Source organism: Lepus europaeus, unplaced genomic scaffold (genome assembly GCF_033115175.1).
Source record: "Lepus europaeus isolate LE1 unplaced genomic scaffold, mLepTim1.pri SCAFFOLD_3_1, whole genome shotgun sequence".
Classification (NCBI taxonomy): Eukaryota; Metazoa; Chordata; class Mammalia; order Lagomorpha; family Leporidae; genus Lepus; species Lepus europaeus.
The window spans coordinates 708819-726836 of NW_026909276.1; the positions used below are offsets into that span (position 1 = coordinate 708819).

General features: G+C 38.0%; 1 pseudogene; it reads left to right on the plus strand.

Annotated features, from left to right (window-relative positions):
- Positions 1-12122: 12122 nt before the first annotated feature.
- On the plus strand, positions 12123-13095 carry LOC133755073 (CCR4-NOT transcription complex subunit 1-like; annotated as a pseudogene).
- The last annotated feature ends 4923 nt before the right edge of the window (positions 13096-18018 follow it).

The following is an 18018-nucleotide window of genomic DNA, read 5'->3' on the forward strand; positions in this document are numbered from 1 at the left end:
TCATGGATTGGAACAATCTATATTTTCAAAATGCACATACCACTGAAAGCAATTTACATATTCCATGCAATCCAAATAAAAATACCAAAGACATTCTTCTCATATCTAGGAAAAATGATGCTATTATTCATATGAAACCCAAGAGACTCCGAATAGCTAAATCAGACTTACATAACAAAAATAGTCAAAGGCATCACAATAGTAGATTTCAGCACATACTACAGTGTAGTTATAACCAAAACAGTTTGGTGTTTGTATAAAAACAGACAGGTAGAGGCCAATGGAACAGAATAGAAGTTCCAGAAATCAATCCATGCAAAGGAGCTAAAATCAATCCCTGGAGCAAGGACAACCCCTTCAACAAATCGTGCTTGGAAAACTGGATCTCCATGTGCAGCAGTGTGCTACAAGTCCACAACCTAGGACTTGCACAAAAGTCTACTCAAAATGGATCAAAGATCTAAATCTACAACCTGATAAAATCTAATTATTAGCAAACAGTGAGGAAATTCTTCAAGACACTGGCATGGAAAAGACCCCAAAACCACAGGCAATCAAAATAAAAATTGACAAATAGGATTATTTCAAGGTGAGATGCTTCTGTACTGCAAAAGAAACACTTAGCACAGTAAAGAGGCAATTGACAGAATGGAGGAAAACAGCTGGAAACTATGCAACTGATAAAGGGTTAATATCCAGAATCTATAAAGAAATCAAGAAACTCAACAATGACACAACAAACAATCCAGTTAAGAATTGGGCAAACGACTTGAACAGTCATTTTTCAAGAATGGAAATTAATATGACCAAAAGACACTTGAAAAAAAATGCCCAGAATCACTAGCCTTCAGGAATGCAAGTCAAAATGACAATGAGTTTCACCTCATCACAGTTAAAATGATTCTCATACAGAAATCAACACACAACAAATGTTCATAAGGATGTGGGGGAAAAAGTACACTAATCCACTGTTGGTAGGAATGTAAACTTGTACAACCACTGTATAAGACAGCATGGAGATATCTCTAAAATCTGAACACAGATGTACCATATGGCCCAGCTACTGTACTCCTGCGAATCAAGTAAAGAAAAAAATTGGTATATGAAAGAGTTATCTGTACTCCCATTACATTGCAGCTCAATTCACAATAGCTAAGATATGGAATCAACTGAGATGTTCATTAATTATTGACTGGATAAAGAAACCATTTTATATATTTGTGTATATACAAATGTAACTTGATCTGCCTCAAGTGATAAACTAAACTACATCTCTGTGATGCCAACTGTCACAAGAAAAATGCAGCCATATCAATTATCTCTACCTCCTATGATGCCACCATCCCACATGAGCATAGTTTTGAGCTTCAGTAGTCCATTTCAGATCTGCCTCCCCACTAATGTGCTTAGAAAAACAGTGGAAATGTCCCAAATTCTAAAGCCCCTGCACTTAGGTGGGAGACCTATAGGAAGCTCCTGTCTCCTGACTTCAGCCATATCCAATCCCAGTCACTGTGGCCATTTCGGGAGTGAACCAATGGATGCCAATCTCTCTCTTCTTCTATATTTCCCTCTTCCTATCTGTGACTCTGGCTATCAAAATAAAAATATCTAAAAAACTAAATAAATATTTAAAAATAAACAAACAGAAAAACTTCTAACCCAATATGATCAATTATGGCTCTGCCTATACAAGGATGCCCTGCCAGAACCCTTAGCCCTGTGGCCTCAATACAATTCTCATTTGTTGTAAAATATTATTGAATGAATGCTATGTCTACATAACATTTTTCAACATGAGAAAAATATCTTTCAAAACCAAACATAATGTAGATGCCCATGCTATGAAATAACTGTTTTAACTAATACAGAGATTTAGTGAGCAAAATTTAGTAATGCAGGGCCCAATGCGGTGGCTCACTAGGTTAATCCTCTGCCTGTGGTGCCGGCATCCCATATGGGTGCCAGGTTCTATTCCAGGTTGCTCTTCTTCCAGTCCAGCTTTCTGCTGTGGCCTGGGAGGGCAGTGGAAGAGTCCCAAGTGCGTGGGCCCCTGCACCTGCACGGGAGACCAGAAAGGAAGCTCCTGGCTCCTGGCTTTGGATCAGTGTAGCTCTGGCTGTGGTGGCCATTTGGGGAGTGAACCAATGGAAGGAAGACCTTTATCTCTGTCTCTCTCACTGTCTGTAACTCTACCTGTCAAATAAACAAAAATCTTTAAAAAATTTAATAATGCATTATGAGAAATGACAGAGTGACAAGTCAAAATAGGAGTACTTGGTGTATAAAGATATTCCACTATACTTAAAAAAGAAATATAAAAAAATTCTCAATACATTTAATCAATGAATGATCAAATCACTTAAGAAAATGAACTTAAATCATCCTAATATCTAGAAGTATGCTTTACAAAATTTCTAAAACCACTGGTTAATTTACAACCCCATAAATTCTATAAAAAAGTAGATATGAGGGAATATGGTAAAAATAGTTAATTATAATTAAATTTGAAGTGAAATAAAAAATAAAAACCAATGAATGTAAAACAACCAGAGATCATTCCATCTACTTTAATAGTTTTAAGAGAAAGTGTATCTATGGCTACATTTTGGAAAATTTCTGTGAATGATAACTTTGTTATCATAACAGTCAACTAAGTTTAAAATAAGTGACTTTGAAGGTGTAAAAGACTAAACTTGCCCTAGATACTCTGAACATGAATGTTGCCAGGACAACTTTCAGAATTTTGAGTGACCTGATCACATCATCACATAACAATTAAAAATCAAGCAAGATGGCCACAGATTCATAGTAGTAGCACTCATTTAAACTAGAGACAGAGCGAGGGAGTGGAGGGGAGAGAAAGAGAGAGAGAGAGAGCGCAATAAATTCAAACACAATAGCAAAAACAAGGACATTCACTACATATTTTCTATTTTTTTTTTAAGAACAAGACCCTGAACCTCGGGTGCAGGGGCTACCTCTTTCTTTTAAAAAATAATGAATTGCACAGAGAGAGGAGAGGCAGAGAGAGAGAGAGGGAGGGAGGGAGATAGAGGTCTTCTATCCACTGGTTCACTCCCCAGGTGGCTTCAACGGCTGGAGCTGAGCCGATCTGAAGCCAGGAGTCAGGAGCTTCTTCATGTCTCCCACATGGGTGCAGGGGTCCAAGGTCTTGGACCATCTTCTACTACTTTCCCAGGCCATAGCAGAGAGCTGGATCAGAAGTGGTGCAGCCAGGACTTGAACCGGCACACATATGCGATGCTGGTGCTTCAGGGCAGAACATTACCCACTGTGCTACAATACCGGCCCCTAAAATATTTTTCTATAATGGAAAGAGAAACTGAATAACTTGGTTGGAGTAGTATTAATTAGCGGGTATTTGGTGAAAAAGTGTCTTACAACAAAGTTTAATGTATTTCTTAGGGATAGTGCTGTAGTGTAGTAGGCTAGGACTCTGCCAGTGGTACTGGCTTCCCAGATGTGTCCTAGTTCATGTCCTGACTGCTAGTCTTCTAATCCAGGTTTCTGCTATGGCCTGGGAAAGCAGTAGAGAGAATGGGCCAAGAACACAAGCCCCTGAACCTGTTTGGGGACCTAGAGAAGTTCTTTGCTATTGGCTTTGAAAAGGCTCTGCTCCAGCCATAGTGAAGACTTGGGGAGTGAACTAGTAGATGAAACATTTTCCCTCTGTCTCTCCCTCTGTCTGTATGTATCTAAATCTGTCTTTAAAATAAAAAAAAGAAGTGAAAAGCATTTTTAAATGGAGTACCTAAAATCATGATGAGATCTTTCCATGTTACATGGTATATTACAGGAAATATAGCAGTGTCTAGAACGTATGATGGAAAATTTCAAATGCCAATGATAAAAATCTGGAAAAGGTAAAAATGTGTCTGTTGGAAAGAAAGAATGAATACAACTGGCCTAAGACTCCTGTATATATGAAAATTTCCAGGAGGACTTAGAGAACTTTGAGCAAGCTGATGAACTTACAATGAAAATGCAAAGCAAGTCTGGCACAAGGTCACTGTATCACCACTGGCTTACTAGAATGTTAGTGATACACAGGTTATAACAACAGATTAAAAAGTAAAGTAAAAATAAAAAGTGATGTATGTGTTATAAAAACATATGTAGTGATTATGGACACAAGTAAAAATGAACACACACTATGAAATAAGATCTGTTATGGTTACTGTGTGAAGTAATGTGTACTTTGAAAGGGGAAATAATGGAATGAAAAGTAAAAATAGGGAATTTTCTGATAAATAGTTCAACATAATTATATCAATATCAGAAAATATAAAAAAATCCCAAATTTTAAATAATAACACAGATCATCTCATGTTCTATAATATATGAAAGGAAAGGTTCACATATCTTGAATTACAGTGTGGAAGTTTTAAAAATCCAAGGCAACATTTAGAACTAACATGTCTGTGAGAAACTATGTATGTGAGAGTTAACAGGAAACCTACAGAATTTGTGTGTTGATGACTTCACAAAATGCTAACCAAGCTAAACACATAGTGTTGGGCTGGCTCAGATTAAGATATTAAAAATATGTACTGATAATAGATTTTTTAAAATTTATTTGACGTGTAGAGTTATAAACAGTGAGAAAGAGAGACAGAAAGATCTTCCTTCTGTTCCCTCCCCAAATGGCCGCCAAAGCTGGCACTGTACTGATCTGAAGCCAGGAGCCAGGTACTTCCTCCTGGTCTCTCATGCAGGTGCAGAGGCCCAACCACTTGGGCCATTCCTACACTACCTTCCTGGGCCACAGCAGAAAGCTGGATTGGAAGAGGGGCAACCGGGACTAGAACCGGCACCCATATGGGATGGTGGAGCCACAGGAGGAGGATTAACCAAGTGAGCCACAGCACCAGTCCCAATAATAGCTATAATTTAAAAAGTCATCAAATTATGAAAAGCAAATTATTATCAATGTAAGAAAAATAACTTGGGAGGGGAAATAAAAATAAGCTAATGTAGATAAAGTTACAGAAGCACAGATTGTTACTGTTGCATTAAAAATGAATGCTAAAAAATCCAACATATTTATACCGAAGATCATACCATCTATCACAGAAGTAAAAGAAGCATGTCTGGGGAATGGTGTTCTGGTACAGTGGATTAGGCCAATGGGCTTGCCCTTATCAAACATTGTGATGCCTGGTAGAAGTACAATCTATTCTGCATTACTGATCCAGCTTTCTGATAAGGTACCTTGGAGGCATAGATTATGGCCTAAATAATCCATTTCCTGCCATCCACATCAAAGCCCCAGATGGAGTTTCTGGCTCCTGGCTTAGGCCTGGCTCAGACCAGTTGCTGTGGCAATTAGATGGGTGCACAAATACATAGAATTTTCCCCCTCCATCTTTCTTTTCCAATCTGTTCTTAAAATAATCTTTAAAAAACTAAAAGCCTTGACTATGTAGAAGTATGTTACTTTCAAGAATAAAAGGTACATTTAGATCCCCCAAAATGTCAACATAATCTGCAAAATGCTACCTATAAAGAGTTAACAGCCAGGTGTTGCATTAAATTTCTCTGAAAAATGTGAAATAAAGGTCGTGAGGTAGTTATAATTTCACAGGGTTGATAATATCTCAATGAACAAGATATCATGGAAGGTTCTGGTTTCTAGATACTATGACACACAAAGGTGATAGATATAATACTAAGGTGTAAACATAGAATGATAAAGGGATGCAAATGCAGTAAAATAATATTGTGATCACTGTGAGAAAAATAAGCAATTTGTTAACAAGAGTGAGGACTAACTTTATGGTTTAATAAGTCAAGACACTACTTGTGATGTCAGCATCCTGTATGGGCACCAGATGTCCCACATCTGATCTGTCTGCTAATGACCTGAGAAAAGGAGTGGAATGTGGCCTAAGGGTTTAGACCCTTGCCACCCTTGTGGGAGAACTAGATGAAATTCCTAGCCTTCAGTCTAGATCAGAATTAGCTGTTGCAGCCATCCGAGAAGTGAAACAGCAGATGGATGGTTCCTTCCTTCCTTCCTTCCTTCCTTCCTTCCTTCCTTCCTTCCTTCCTTCCTTCCTTCCTTCCTTCTTTCCTTCTTTCCTCTTTTCTTCCTTTCCTCCTTTCCTCTCTCTATCTCTCTCCCATCTCTCTTCCTCTCTTTCTCCCTTTCTCTCTCCTCTTCCTCCCTCCTTCCTTGCCCTCCTACCCCCCTCCTTATAACTCTGAATTTTAAATAAAAAAAAAACTTTTAAAAAAAGGAATGAGGTGTGTAAAACCAGCCTCAGGTAAGGTGCTAAAAATAATCCATTATAATTGCATTAAAAGGGGAAAACAAATGAAATCTTTTCCAGGGGATATAAATCAATGGTATATGTCACCATTTACCTGAATGGCAATAAATAAATCATGACACAAATATTCTGTTGAAACTCTTAGAAAGCAAAATCTCGTAAATTTTGAGAACAAGCAAAAATATATTACTGAAAAGAGTGAATTATCAGAAGGCTTCAGATTATTCTGTAAATATGTATGCATGATAACTTAAGGATTATTTCATGTGAATAAATGAGTAATCTGGTAAGAGTAATAATAGAATGGCAAACATTGTAAAGGCAGTTGCTGAAAAATACATCATTAAAATTACATTGAAAATGGGAAATAAAGAGAAGGTAAAACAATCCGATTTCCTTGAGAATAATCATAAATAAAAGATGATGGTACATAGGTTTTTTAAACTACTCAGTTGGGTATTTTAAAATCATAGGAAAATTCAAAGTTCCCCAATAATTGAGAAAAGTTTTTTTTAAAAAATGTTATCAAGAAGTGGTGAATAGGCTGGTGCCATGGCTCAATAGGCTAATCCTCCACCTGCAGCGCCATCACACTGGGTTCTAGTCCTAGTCGGGGTGCCGGATTCTGTCCTGGTTGCCCCTCTTCCAGGCCAGCTCTCTGCTGTGGCCCGGGAGTGCAGTGGAGGATGGCCCAAGTGCTTGGGCCCTGCACCTGCATGGGAGACCAGGAGAAGCACCTGGCTCCTGCCTTCAGATCAGCATGGTGCACTGGCCGGGTGCAGCGCACCGGCTGTGGTGGCCATTGGAGGGTGAACCAACGGGAAAAGGAAGACCTTTCTCTCTGTCTCTCTCACTGTCCACTCTGCCTGTCAAAAATAAATAAATAAATAAATGAATAAATAAATAAGTGGTGAATAACTGGTGGGACCTAAGATGTGTTTAAGATTTGTGTAAATGAAGATTGTAGGGACAACTTACAGTTTTGATATAAATGATGATCTCATTTCAAAAAAGGATATTAGTGATATATAGATAAAACACATAATATCAAAGACAAAACTAAAGAATTAGAAATATTATGAGGGGGCAGTGCTATGGTGCAGTGAGTAAAGACAGTGCCTTCAATGCCCTCATCCCATATGGGTGCTGCTTTGAGTCCCAGCTGCTCCACTTCCAAACTAGCTCTCTGCTAATGGCCTGAGAAAGCTGTAGAAGGTGGCCGAAGTCTTTGGGATCCTATACCCACATTGGAGACATGGAAGAAGATCCTGGCTCCTGGCTTCAGATTGACACATCTCTGGCCATTGCAGCCATCTGTGGAGTTAAGCAGCAGGTGGAAGACTTCTCTCTCTCTCCCTCTGCCTCTCTGTAATTCTGCCTTTCAAATAAATAAATACATCAATCTTTAAAAAAATAAATATGAAACAAAAATATGGCATATATACACAATGGAGAACTACTCAGTCATAAAAAGGAATGCAATCTCAACTTTTACAACAAAATGGAAGCCACTAGAGTCCATTATGCTTACTGAAATAAGCCAGTGATAAAAAAAGGCAATGCATGTTTTCTCTTATATGTTGGAGTTAATATAGGATACAACAAACAAAATGCATAAAAATGAAATTGAAATTATGATACATTCATTGTTTATGACCTTCTCTATCTTCCTGTGGAATAATAGTTTTCCTACTTTTTACCTGTTGAACACTGTCGTTTGTGGTGCATTAAATCTGTGATTATAAAGTAATTTTAATTGTTATTGCAAAAATTAAAGAAAAAAGAAAGCAAAAGGGGGAATTGAGGGAGGGGGCAAATTGTGGTCATTTTCCTGGAATTGTATCTACAAACTTCATGAAATCTGTTATTTTTATACAAATAAAACTTTAAGAAGAAATAAAATTCATTTATAATTACTGTGAGAACAAATGAATAATTTTAGTTGAAACAGTAATTGTGTGAGAAGGGAATATGACATTACTCTAAAACAGACTATTATAAGTATATTGAACAAAGGAATACAAAAAAATATATTTCAGGAAAGAGAAATCAAAGACCAAATAACTTACCACAATAATCTTATTTTTTCCTTCCTATCCACAATTTTTTTTAGGAAATATGTATATTGAACTATTCATCAAAACTTTCAAAATTTGAAGAGTCTCAAATAATCATTAATGGTATTTGTTAACTGCAAGAATGAATTATCAGATGACTCTAGGACTTATCTGAAAATACATGTCCATGATGGTTGCCACAAAAACTGTAATATTTTTTGAAGCTGGTGATCTCATAATGGAAAATTCAAGCATGATGACCATGCATTCACAGTGCTAAGACTGGCTTACAATACCAAGTTAAAGAGATATGTAGGGGGGCAGTTCCATGGTGTAGTAGGTTAATCCTCTGCCTGAGGCACCGGCATCCCATATGGGAGCATGTTCTAGTCCTGGCAGTCCCTTGTACAATCCAGCTCTCTGCTGTAGCCTGGGAAACAGTAGAAGATGGCCTAAGTGCTTGGGCCCCTGCACCCACATGGGAGACCAGGAAGAAACACCTGGCTCCTGGCTTTGGATTGGCACAGCTCCTGCCATTGTGGCCATGTGGGGAGTGAAACAACAGAAGGTAGACCTTTCTCTCTGTCTCTCCCTCTCATTGTCTGTAACTCTACCTGTCAAATAAATAAAATATTTTTTAAAAAAGATATATAGGTGTTAGCTATAAACTCAAATGCAAAAACAAAAAAGATGCTATGAAATAAAATATATTATGATTACTATGAGAGTAAATAAATAATTTTTAGTAGCTATGATAGAATGACAAGGATATAAAGAAACTATTGAAAACTAGACTATTGAGGCTGATATTGTGGCAAAGTGGGTAAAGTCACTGTCTGTAGTGCTGTCATCCCATAGGGATACAAATTTGAGTCTTGACTGCTCCACACTGATCCAGCTCCCTGCTAATGTACCTGGAAAAGCACTGGATGATAGACCAATTCTTTGTCCATTGCACCCTTGTGAAAGACCTGGAAAAATCTTCTGTACTGTTCCTTCAATCTGTACCAGTCTTGGATTTTGTGGGCATTTTGGGAGTGAACCAAGAAGGAAGATTTTTCTCTCTCTCTATCTCTCACTCTCACTCTCTCTCTTCCTTTCTCATTATAACTCTATCTTTCAAATATATAAAATATATTTAAAACATATACTATTGTAATTAAGGTAAAAAGAAAAACAAATAAAAATTTTCCATGAAATATAAATCAAAGGAAACATCACCTGCTAGAATAATAACACAGGTAAGATATACGGATTTAGAAGTAACATACTGATATTTCAAAAAAAATCAAAGGTAATCTCACAATTCCATAAATATTCACAATTACCAAGAAATATGATGCTTTGTAGGAGGCAGTGTCTATATTCTCCTAAAATGGCACTGAAAAACTGTGTCCATGAAAATTCCCAGAACAAATTACACAATTTTATGGCACTTAATAACCTTATAATGAAAACACCAAGAAACATTACCTGAGGTTCACAGTGCAAGGATTTGCATAGAATAGATTATTAAGATATACACAGGTGAGAGTTACAAGACCAGACAAGAAAATTAAAGGAGGATGCTGGAGATGTTACAAAATCAAATATATTATAAGAAACAATAATTTCACAGAAACAATAGAACAAGTCGGTGAAAGTTTGGCTTCAAACTATATGACTACAATTACTCTACAAAAGAAAATGAATTAAAAAATACAGAATGGAAATCAAAAAATTTCAAAGGAGGTAGCAGAAAAAATTCAATGAAGCCAGTGTCTGTACCTCCTCTATTGAAACACTCATACACCGATAGTAATTATAGAGTCCCATAAACATCATGTAATAGTAATTTGTTCATAGGGGCCAACATCCTGGTGCAGCAGGTAAAGCTGCCATCTGTGAAACAATCATCCCTCATTTGTGCTGGTTCCTATCCTGGCTGCTTCACTTCCAATCCAGCTCCCTGTTAATGGCCTGAAATATGCAGTGGAAGACAGCCCAAGTGATTGGGCACCTACAACTCATGTGGATGATGGGAAGAAACTCCTGGCTCCTGGCTCCTGGCTGCAGCCAGATCCACCCAGGCCATTGAAAAATCTGTGGAGTAAACTAGAATATGGTAGATTTCTTTCTCTCCTCTCTGTGTATCTCTTTCAAATAAATAAACAAATATTTTTAAAAGAAAAAAAGAAAAGATGGCTCTAAAAATGGATCACATGGATAGTGTGTGTTTTCAGGGTTGCCAAGATTTCTCAAAATATATGTGCATGACAATTTTAAGTAGAGCTTAAATAATCTTGCTGGAGTTCATGACTTCATAGTCAAAATTCAATTTGTTTACAGGTTCATAAAGGATAAACCTAGACTAGGATATTAAAACACACACAGCGGTAATGGTAATCTGAAAGATGAAACATAAAAATTGAATGTTTTATGAATTGAAATATATTGATTAAGTGAGTAGAAATGAGTAATTCGGTGGGACAAATGACAAATTAATAAAAGACTTAAGGAACATTCATGATAAATAGACTATTACAACACATTAAAAAGGAAAGTAAAGACTCAAGAATAAGAAAACCAAAGACAATGACACATAACATGTCTTCATCTTCTTTAGTTTTCCCAATTAAATGGAAATTTAGAGTCCCACAAACATCCACAAAATATACTCAACATATTACCTGGAAGAGGTGAATGATTACCCCATCCTAAGATGTCTCTGAGACACTGTGTACTTGAAAGTTGCCAAGACAACTTACAGAACTTTGAAGAAGCTGATGACCTCAGAATGTAAACCCTAGCAAGACGGCCTCCATTTCACCAGGCAAATACTGACTTAAACTAGGATATTAAAGATATATGTAGATGGTATGCTGAAATTCAAAAGAATTCTAAAATACTGCAAATATTATGAAATGAAAAGCAATATGTTGCCATTATTGTGACAAGGAATAAGTATTTTGTTCAAAACAATACTAATGTGACAGAAGAAAAGAGAAATGACCTAAAAATAGAACATTCAAATTACATCAAATCTGTATTTGTGGTAGTTATATATTCAGAGACAGCATCAAAACATAAAGGTTGTAGGTGTTTTAAAATAAAAAATACAGTAATTATCATGAGAAGCAATGATTATTTTGTGGAGCATCTAATTTAAAATGAAAAAAAGATTACATTTTTCTGTCCTCTCAGAATTTCACTTTTATAGTAATTATTATTCAATTTACTTTATTTTACAAAATATTAATCTACAGTGGGATGGGGAAAATCTTGGTCCTTCCTACAGATGGTTTGAAAAGCACTGCTCTAGTAACAAGGAGCTGCACCATTAAAAATGTATTGACATTATACAGACTAAAATATTTAATTAATTGAATAATAAACTCCTTCTTAAGAGTAGGTTTTCTAATTATACCCATAAGCTTTCTAATTATACTCACATTCCATTTCTCAGAACACAAGTAGATTTGCATATTACTAATTTAATTTTATATTTTCTTACCTGTATTTGCTTACTGTATCAATCTGGGTTCTTAATAGAGAAGTTTGCATATATATATATATATATATATATATATATACATATACATACATATATATATATATATATATATATATATATATATATATATATATATAAAATCTCCTTTATTTAGATGATGGTAGATGTTAATCACATCTACAATATGTCTGCACAGCAACATCAATAACAGTTTGGTCAAACTCAGCACAACAGCCCAACTAAGTTGACTGAGTTGAGTTAATATTTACAATATGATCCTTATCCATTGCAAGAATGCTGGCACACATGTCACAGCAGAAGGGGTGGCCTATATATGCACAGCTACTGATTGATTTATTCAAATATTTAGCACCTTTCCTTAGAAATGTGGAACTCAACAAACCTATGCAAATCCTCTATAAGGGTACTTTAAGAGTGCTGCTGGTTCTTTTGCATGACTTCCCAGAATTCCTTTGTGATTACCATTATGGGTTCTGTGATGTAATCCCACCCAATTGTATCCAGCTAAGAAATTTGATACTGAGTGCCTTCCCAAGAAACATGAGGCTCCCAGACCCATTCACTCCTAATCTGAAGGTGGACATGTTGAGTGAAATTAACATTGTTCCCCGGATTCTCACCAATTTCACTGGAGTGATGCCACATCAATTCAAAAAGGATTAGGATTCTTATCTTAAAACTCAATCACCAGTCACTTTTCTGTCTGATCTGTGCAGCAACCTACAGGTGTCCAATGAGCCTGGCAATCACTACAACCTCCAGCTCATCAATGCACTGGTGCTCTACGTAGGGACTCAGGCCATTGCACACATTCACAACAAGGGCAGCACCCCTTCAATGAGCACCATCACCCACTTGGCACACATGGACATCTTCCAGAACCTGGCTGTGGACTTTTATACTGAGGGTCGCTATCTCTTCTTGAACACAATTGCAAATCAGCTGCGATACCCCAATAGCCACACTCATTACTTTAGCTGCACCATGCTGTACCTTTTTGCAGAGGCCAACATTAAAGCTATCCAGGAACAGATCACAAGGGTTCTTTTGGAACAGTTGATTGTAAATAGGCCACATCCTTGGGGTCTTCTTATTACCTTCATTGAGCTGATTAAAAATCCAGCATTTAAGTGCCCCAGAAATTGAGAAGTTATTCCAGTTAGTTGCACAGTGCTGCATGGGACAGAAGCAGGATCAGCAAGTAATGGAAGGGACAGGTGCCAGCTAGATGGAACTGTGACTCCGTTGTAAAGGTGTCAGCCTGGAGGTCCCAGTGCACCAAGTTCATAAACTGAAGAATCCTTTCTGCTCTTCCTGACTTTCCCAGCCCTTTGGTTCCTGGGTATTTGCCCCAACTACTGCTGGGGTGAGCCTCCCTGTCTATGTGGGCACGTTCCAAAGTTTAAATGCATTTTTTTGACTCTTGGCCAAAATTTAGAAGATGCTGTGAATATCATTTTCAACTTGTTTAAGTATATGAAAGAGAAAAAAAAACAATATGATCCTTATCAATCCTGAACTCAAAACATCTCCTTAAAACAAATGTAATCCCCAAAGAAATAACAGTTCTACTTCCATGTCAAATAATACAAAAATACTTAGAGCCAAAAATGCACAAACTCCCTAAAAGAGCATTCACATTCCTTGCATAACAGTCACCCTTCTTGATATCTTGTAACTAAAATTTTTAGGATTTAAAGTTACAAATACTTAAAGACTCTGAGGCAAACTGTTGTGTGATAACATGATAAAAAAGAGCAGTATTTGAAGCACAGAAATATTTACATAAACACATTCATAACAAAATAATGAAGTAATATTCAAACACCACCACCCTAGGCTCTAGCCCCCACCACCACAGCTGGAAGCCAGGTGACCCCATGAGCCAACCACCAGTGTCAGCTCCACCCCCCATCCTAGTGGGATTTGCTGCTCATACTTCCCTGCCCACCCCCAAGTAAGGTTTTAAGTGGACCTGTTTCTGAATACATGTCTCTCTTTCTCTCCATCTCCTAATCTCTCTCTCACTCTCTCTTGATAACCCTCTTACACTCACCTTATCCCTCTTTTCCTTCTTTGTCCCTTCCATCAGGTCTGCTGGGATTCCCCCAATGAACCCTTTCCCTTAAAACAAAACAAAACAAAAAAGAAATCATCATAAAAAAATCTCACTTTGATAGAATTTGTAACTACTGTGTATCACTGCCCATTCCATAATCCTTTTGTCTTATCAGAACCTCAGCTTGTCATTCTCCTTTAGCTCATGAGAAAACATTTGTTTTCACTTATTGTACAAAACACAGCATTACACTCAATTGCTGCCACCATGTGAGTTAAACTAGTTTAGCAAATCTAAATAATACACTGCAAACCTAATTATAACTTATCTAAGAATATGAGAGGTAAACTGTACCAAGATTCAAGACTTTCATATAAGTAATTATGTTGGGATCCAGTGATCTGAAGTATGCTGGGATCCATTCTCATAAAAAAGTCTCCTTTTTGGGATGGACTTCAGTTCCTACCAGGAAAGAAGGCTGACAGTTAGTAGGCTTTCAAGAGGCAGCACAGTTTGCACTCAAACAGGGGAAGAATTTTGTAGTAGTTTTGGGCTGTGGGTTATAAAACCACAACTTGTATTATAAAACCAGAAAGATACTATGGTAGCAGAGGTATTCCTGGTGAGAAAATACATTCTAGGGATTTCACGGCTAGCCTTGATAGGATCACAACCCAGAAACGATAGATGTTCTCAAGAAAGAACATATCATCTATAGCAACTAAATATGTACCACTTGAAAACTAGCTCTTGGTGTGCTACTGGGTTGCAGTGATGACTGGGTATTTGACTATGCTGTATCAAGTGACTAGGAGACCAAATATGTAAGCTGTCTGACCTACTAAGTTCTAAAGAAGGGTAGATGTAGCTGCAATAATAAATGGAAAGATGAGTCAAATCTCAGGCAATAGCATACCTAGAAGGCATAAGTAAACTGACAAACAGTGGGTCTCACTTCCTTCTGAGCGATAGTGATTGCACACATTCTTCGGTATGACTATCAGAGAAAGAAAAAAAAACAATTGAGCCTTGTTCATGGATGGTTGGCTTAGTACATTTACATTAATGTTAGTTGAAAGTAGATGAATAACAGTAGTACCCTGCTAAGGGACCTATAAGGTAGTGTTATAAGCAAAGCTCTGAGTATTATTCCTGATTTATTTTGTGGGGGAAAATTGGCCAAGAACATTGATAATTATAGTTTCACTGACAGTATGTGATAATTTACCTGGTTTGTCAGAAGACTGAAAATGAAAGATTTGTAACATGGAGTTTTGAGTAGGAGGCATGAAATGTGCCTATTAGAGTGGCTATAATGTGTGAACGTTCTACTAACTAATAACTAATAATGAATAGACAGCAACTATGAAGGCAGAGCCAGCAAGCATCCGCATAGACAGAATGATATGGGCCATTGATTTCAACAGGTCTCTGACACTGCCATTTAGTACATTTATTACACAGTGGATACACAAATACAGTGACCATGGTGGCCAAAACAGAAAGTGATTGTAGACTTGTTGAACATAAAACTGTTAGCCTGGGCTACCACTCAATAATGCTGATCCAGGTGTTGCCACTGGTGTATGGGTAATCTGCCATCTACAGGGATTAACAATGACTCTCTGATTTCCTATTCATGAGGTGACCATGTAGTTAGTTGATTGAAAGTTGATTAAACTGATTGAAATTTATGAAAATATCTTAAATCCAAGTTTGCCTTTTCTCCCTGCAGGTCTTCAGTCATCACTTCTATTTGAAGAATTACTGAGTTTTGATCACCACACATGAGATTATTTACACAATAAAATTATATATCCGATTCCCTAGGAATGAACATTTCATTTTACTTCAAATATGCTTAGGCTAGGGATTAAATAATGACATGCACTGTTTCTGTCATATATGCCACTACTCAGAATTTGTCATCCTGATAAGGCAAGAATATGAATTCAGATGACAAGATGCTATGAGACTGAAAGGTGGCACCATCATGTGGATCACTCTATATCTTTGAAATTAATGGACTTACAAGTTACTGACAACTTATTATGTAGAAGTCATGGGTACAAGAAATAAGAATGGATGAAGCAATATCATGGCATATCATCACTCACTCCTCTGTGGCATTTTTGTTCTTATGGGCACCAGAGTTTCAGTTTCTGTGCCTAGATGTTCTCATTCCAGGATGTTGCATGGCCTGTGGGGCTGGGATTCTATCCTTCTGGCTACCTGATAGTGGTCCACACCTCAGGCTCTTTAGCAGAAATTGCACCGTGCACAAGATGGTCTTTCTAAAGGTTCCAGCCTAGGATACCAAGAGGGAGTTTTTCAGTGAACCTGTTGGCTTGAAATTGAGTTTTTTTGGGGAGAAAAGGAAATTCAAATTCCCCAATGTATCTGAGAAGCTCCATAGGATGAAGGTTGTGGATTATTAGGTCATGTGCGGTCATTGGGGACCCTGGCCATTGAAGTTTTATGGAGTGGTGGGAATGGCAGTTGAGATAGCACAGCAAAAGAAATTTAGAGTTAAGAATGTGAGGGACAGGTAAACTGAAAATTCTTTCAGAAAGATTAGCTGTGAAGGGAGCAGGAAATGGGGTTTGAGAGCTGGAAGCACAATGGGGTGGTGGGAGGAATTTTGTTTTTAAGAGAGCAGATGCTGGAAAAGATCTGGGAATGTGGGTGCTGGCACGGGGAGGCAAAGCTCAATTCAAGAACAAATTCTTGAGAAGCCCAGAGGGATTGGTTTTTTTGGGGAAATCTAAAAGAAAGCAATGGAAGCAAGTCAAGAGCAGGCATACCTGGGCTGGCTCTGTGGCTCAGCAGGTTAGTGACCAACCTGAAGTGCCAGCTTCCCATATGGGCACCAGTTAGAGACCCAGCTGTTCCTCTTCTAATCCAGCTCTTTGCTGTGGCCTGGGATAGCAGTAGAAGATGGCCCAAGTCCTTGGGCCCCTGCACCCACATGGGAGACCAGGAGAAGGCTCCTGGTTTTAGATTGGCACAGCTCAGGCTGCTGAGGTCAATTGGGGAGTGAACCATCAGATGGAAGACCTCTCTTCTCTATTACTCTCTCTTACTCTCTCTCTCTCTCTCTCTCTCTCTCTCTCTCTCTCTCTCTCTCTGCCTCTCCTCTCTCTGTATAACTCTGACTTTCAAATAAATAAATATTTTTTAAAAGAGCAGGCACACCGTTGAGGGGGTATTAGTTCATTGTCCATTGATATAACAATGTTAAGACTTAATGATTTACAGAGAAAAAGGTTTATTTGGCTGACAGTTTGAGAGGATTAATGTTCAAGTTCAGACAGCCCCATATGTATGCCTCTGGTGAGGGCCTCATGGTGATAGCATCAGAATGGTAGGGATATATACAGAAGAGATCACAGGGTGACATAGGAATGTACAGCACATTAAGGACAGAGATCCCACATGAGGAGCAACTGCACAGTGGCTCCTGTTGTTGACCCAACAAATTGACACTCTAGTTTATGGTACCAGTAACCACCCTAGGCTCTCGTCATGAGTTGCCAAGGCTATGGAAGCCTTCCAAGTTTGCCGACTCTGATCATATTTAGACAAGGTCATAAAAGACAGAGTGAGGATAGTAACCAATGATCCTAAGAGTGGAATATACCAGGTTTGAACAATTATACAGCATTAAGTGGGGAAGAGGACCATCAGTACACACAGGTTGGGAGTAGAGCCTTGGTGGTAGAGTAGAGGTTATGATTACAAAGGAATGAGGCCCAAGTACACTAGACAGGGTCTAGAACAAGGGACAGAGTCATTATTAGAGGAGCTAAGAAAGGTGCTGTCTAAGCTACAGTTAATTTTTCTGATTGAGAGGCAAATAGAACCTGACAGAAGGGGCTTGATAATAATCTGGTGGGCTTTAGGCCTTGTAAGTTAAGAGGCCCAGACCTATCTATCTCTTCACATGGGGTAAATCCTAAGGGAGGTGTGAACCTCCTAGGGGAAGGCACTCTGTTGACTTTCATTACTTGGCTGGCCTGGGAGGAGAGCTGGCCAGGTAAAGGCAGGGGGCATCTCTAACAAGAAATTTACAGTTCTGCCTGCAATGTTGCT